This window comes from Lithobates pipiens, unplaced genomic scaffold, assembly GCF_037356315.1.
Source record: "Lithobates pipiens isolate NorthernLeopardFrog02 unplaced genomic scaffold, aLitPip1_a1.2 Scaffold_13, whole genome shotgun sequence".
Lineage (NCBI taxonomy): Eukaryota > Metazoa > Chordata > Amphibia > Anura > Ranidae > Lithobates > Lithobates pipiens.
The window spans coordinates 241,132,042-241,137,366 of NW_027507718.1; the positions used below are offsets into that span (position 1 = coordinate 241,132,042).

Consider the following 5,325-nt stretch of genomic DNA (forward strand, 5'->3'; position numbering starts at 1 on the left):
CCTTCTGTCCTCTAACCTTAGTTCAGAAGAAAACTGTGACAGCAAACATTAAAGTGTTATTTTCCCTAATTGCTATATGGAGCCACCCATGCTGCAAATGCTCTAGTTTGTTTTCTTCCATATGCATCTGGCAGCTTCTGTCCTTGCCTGCCAGCCTACCCATTGCCTATCAGACCTGTAGCACAGGGAGTGCTGTGAAACACCTCCACATGGGTGGGGAAAAATGCTGTTGGCTTTCATAAGTCACATATAAAAAAATGCAGGCATTCACAGCATGGGTGACTCCACATAGCAATTGGGAAAACTGAAACTTTTAAGAATAAAGGAAAAACCTGAAATTGGGTAAACGCCAAACCACACAAGATTCTGTATTAAAATAAGGTATTTTGTATACTTATGGATGAGTTATATGTACCTATTAGCAGTGGATTACAAAATACTTGCTGGGTTTTTGTCTGGATTAGTCATAGGTTTTGGCTTGGAGATGAAAAGAAAACACACGTTTACCGTTGTGTAAACTTACTTTAGAACAGTGGGAAGAAATTTTTGGCTATAACTCATGCATTAAAATAAACTCTGGGAAAAAATCATTAGGTGTCTTATTTACCAGATACTGTTAGAAATTATATGCAGTTTTTTGGATCAAAAAATGTAACCAAAACAATGAATAAACTGGTCAATACACAGTAGCACTACAGTTTGTTGTATGGTGCGTTTTAACATTTGTTTTTTAACTTAAATTATACTGTACAAAACTTTACATCCATAGCTGGTAGCTAATAGGGATGGGTGAGCGGTTTGGCCCTAGCATAAGTTCAGGCCGAACTTTCGTTGTTCGGACGTTCAACCCCCCCCCCCCCCCCCCCGAACCAACCACAGTGCATTTCGGCACTGAACAGTGCAATGCAAGCCCTGATTGGGGAAGCAGTGAAAGTTTCAGCCAATCAGGGCGCAGAGCACTGTCAGTGTCATGATTGGACACTGTCATCATGACTTTATCCAATCATGGCTCATTCCCGCCCCACAGTATAAAAGTATTCTTTCAATGGCAGCCATTTTCAGCGTGATTTTGGCGTAGAGAGAGATAGAACTCAGCTTTGCATAGTGTGCAGCTAGAGTAGGGACAGCTCAGACAGTTTCACTGTAGTGTAGTAAGACTGTGTCATTCATACATACATTAGTGTAGAGTAGGGACAGCTCATATAGTTTCAGTGTAGTGTAGTGAGACCGTGTCAGTAATCTTTACATTAGTGTATATCTAGAGTGGGGACAGTTCAGATAGTGTCAGTGTAGTGACGGTTGTACATCGTCTGCCAGTTTAACGACATTTGCTTCTGTGTGCGTTGCTGCTAGTTTAATGCTATATAGTTTTGTGTGCGTTACTGCCAGTTTAATTCCATATAGTTTTGTGTGCGTTACTGCCAGTTTAACGCCATATAGTTTTGTACATTACTGCAAGTTTAAAGCCATTTACTTCTGTGTGCGTTACTGACAGTTGCATATACTCCTCACTCCCTATTTACCATGTCACCAGTGAAAGCTGCACTGCAGCACCCACCCCTTACCAAAGAGTACCCATATCACCAGTGGGATCTGTACTGAATCACCAATCCCTTACTCCAAAGTATCAATGTCATCAATGAGCTCTATACTTCACCATGCCTCTCTATTATAAGCAGTGGTTTATACCTCTGTTATTTGTAGTGCCTCATGCTTCTGTATGTTGCACTGGAGTTTATTTACTAAAACTGGAGAGTGAAAAATCTGGTGCAATTTTGCTTAGAAACCAATCAGCTTCTAGGTTTTATTGACAAAGCTTAAATGAACAAGTTGAAGTTAGAAGCTGATTGGCTGCCATACACAGCTGCACCAGATTTTGAGTGCACCAGTTTTAGTAAATCTCCCCCACTGTCTAATACTTCTCTATAACACACAATACTTCTCTGTTTAATGCAGTGCCTCATTTATCTGCGCTTTGAATCTTATGTGTGCTTGTACATCCTTACATTTCTGTGGACCTCTATCTAAATAAAGTAGATTGCATAATTATAATGCAGCATGTATGGACTGTACTTTTGGATTTCACTACAGCTGATAAATTCAGTCTTTAAATTACAGTAAATCTTCAATGCCACTATTCAAAATAACCCATTAAAGAAATTAGCACATTTGCTAGTATCAACTAAATCAGAAATTCATCATGATTAAGCTTATAGGGGACAAACAAGTAAAAATTGCTACCTTTAAAATAAGTCCATATAAATAACTAACTCAGTAAGGTACAATCGTGGTTACAAAGGAATTTATAAACTGGTAAAAAAAACATCTTAAGTGTTCACTTACATTTTTTACAATAAAAGTGAAGTACTTTGAGCAAACAGTTCATAGCTAATAACACTTATTTTCCAGCATATGAAGTCTTTGTGCACCATGCAGTAAACTGTCTGACTCTGCTTCATGATACAAGTAGTCCCAAACATCCTTGAAATTAATCCAATTGCTGGTTTCATTTATAGATAAGTACGGTAAACTTCTGAAAAGCATTCAGCCAAACTTTTTACAAACTCATAAACCTCCAAATCTTGGATTTTCTGAATTGGAATTGAATCAAATTAAATAGAAATCTGAAGCAGGCTATTATAGAGTTGAAAATTATAAATTAAATCAAGCAATTACAGTGGAAAATAAAAGCATGGCATTCCTCACGGAGATATACGTTTGCACCTTATATAAGAAGGATGCTAGCTAGATTCTGTAAAGGGCATTAGACAATCTACTTGTATACAGGTGGTGGATCCAGAGTCTAGTCTCAGGAGAGGCACTGCCAGAAAATAAGTTTTTTTGCAGGCAATTTATCTGGGAAATGGCTGGTGTTGGCACTTCAATCATCATGGCACCATGGTTGTTATTGTGTCAGGATGATTGAAGTGCATTATTTCTATTAACACATTGTAATATAAAATTAAATGGTTCAACTCACCATAATCCAGAATCAGTGGGAGCCCTGAGCATGTCACTTGCCACCGTCTCTTGCCACACATTGCGGATTGTCACTTGCCTGCCAACAGATGCAGATTGTCACCTGCCACGTCACCTGCCACCAGATGTGGATTGCCACGTCACCTGCCACACCTTGCGGATTGTCACTTGCCATGTCACCTGCCACACATTGCGGATTGTCACTTGTCATGTTCACTGCCACACCTTGCAGATTGTCATGTGCCTACTAAGGTGGTGTTTTGCTTGTCTCTTGCTTCTTTGTCCCAGAGCCATGCTGCCTGCACATGATGTCACCTCTCTGCTCCCCTGTCCGCCGGCTCGTTGATTGGCCAGCTGCCCACTCACACTTAGCCTGCTCTCACCTGCCCACACACTGAACCACACGCCCACAAACTGAGCCACCCGGTTCGCCCGCGGAGCTGCCCGCTCTCTCCTCCGCCTGCGGACTTGCGGAGCCGTCCGCTCTCTCATCCGACCGGCCTACAACAAATTTGTCGGGGGTGGCAATTGCCCTCTTGCCCCACCCCCCCGGATACGCCCCTGCTTGTATATCTAAACTGAGGACTCACTTAAAAAGATTATACATAGCTCCAAAAAGTACTATAGTTTCCTGTAGTCAGAAGATGTTCTTTAGTTTTAATGCGCATAGGAAAGGGTGATAAATAACTTCTTTAAGGTTTTTATTGTTGTATGTGACTCCTTTGGAGAAATTTCTATTTTACCATGTGATACCCATGCAAACTGATAAGTATGGGGGGTTAAAAGGATTTAAAGACAACAATAACAAGAACATTCAAAAAAGGGGGAAATGGGACTTTAAATGAGGCGTGTTGCTGAATAAAAAATATATTTATTTATAGAGTACACACCATATGTGTGACATCTGCTTGGTTGTCCATTTTGGATTGCATGAAGTGTAGCAATAAAAAGAAACAAAATTAGTGGCCTAACTAAGTTCAGTGCCAAAAACCACATAAGTGTGTGAGAAATTATACAAATGAATATATAATAATTGGTGTAATATGTATTGTGCTTAGTTAGTGATAACGAGGCCAATATAATACAGCATTAAACCCATGTGCACTGCATTTGTACAGTATGTGCCTAAACAAAAAAAATGAATGAAATAATAATGAAAATAAAACTATGTAGAAAAATATTCAAGATATAAGATACAATTTACTTTGGTACATTTCTTTAAATAAATTTGTTTAGATATACAGTCATTTTGCAAAGTACAATACAACATTGTTAACAATACAGATGTGTAGGCATACTCATCCATTCATAAAACCAATAAACATTAGCAATTGCTCATAGTAAGTCGAAATGATCTGGGCATCAGTTGGATATAAACTCGATGCACGTTTCATGGCTCATGCCAATCATCAGGAGTACAAATGCTCTGAAATTAGATCAAAAGTATCTATAAATATGGGATAACCTTTAAACGGAGAACCATCTCTCAAAAAAAGGGGGGGCTATAACTTACTGTCAGGCTCAAAGGTGATACCAAACATCCGTCCAGGAGATACAGAGGATCGGGATATCGATCTCCCCCCCGGGGCTGAGGTGAGGAATCGCACCCAAAACGAGGATAGCAGCTGTGTAAAGCCCAGATGACCATGATAGTATATGATGTGTGCTTACCAGGCAGTACTATTCTGCAGAAATATAGAGATAAAACCTATTGAGATTATTTGCTGTTGATGGAACAAATCCATACTTGTAGGTAAATCAAATAAATGAATAATATGCAATTAATGCAATAATTTTAAATGTAATAATTAAACTACAGTAAGAGAAAGTATGCAATATGTACCCACTATGGGTCACCATAAATCAGACCCACCCATATAAAGGTGATCTGAAAAATGTAAGTAAATCTCAGTTACCTTGTGTATGATTCTATAGCTGCAGATATGCCTGGAATGCTGCTTGTGTGGATGAAAAAGGTGAAATGGTCAGCTAGCTAACACAGACAGCCTAAATCCCCAGCAAAGGGCGGGTCCCCACCAGCGTCATGAAGCTCCAATTGGTGGAGAAAGAAGGAAAAGAGCTCCATGCTCAGGTGTGTAATCTCACCGAGCAGAGCAAACAATCATGACACCGATGCACAGGAGGCAGGCCCCCAACCACCAAGGGAAACAATGTTGGGAGGGGGCGAGACTGCCATGCATCGCAGCCCCGGGGTCAGGAAAACACCCCAAAACCCCCCAACTCTCCAACAACAGACAGGTTCACCCATGGCCGATCAGAAGTGCACTAATCAAATTACATCCCATATGTTATATTACATAGATCCATATATCAGCAATACAAGAC

General features: G+C 40.0%; 1 long non-coding RNA gene across 1 annotated transcript; it reads right to left on the reverse strand.

The window, feature by feature from the left end:
• Nucleotides 1-3,569: 3,569 nt before the first annotated feature.
• Nucleotides 3,570-5,107, reverse strand: LOC143976085 (uncharacterized). Its single transcript, XR_013272500.1, has 3 exons — nucleotides 4,896-5,107; nucleotides 4,493-4,664; nucleotides 3,570-4,405 (listed from the first exon to the last, which is right to left on the reverse strand). It is a non-coding gene; the product is annotated as an uncharacterized LOC143976085 (long non-coding RNA).
• Nucleotides 5,108-5,325: the final 218 nt, after the last annotated feature.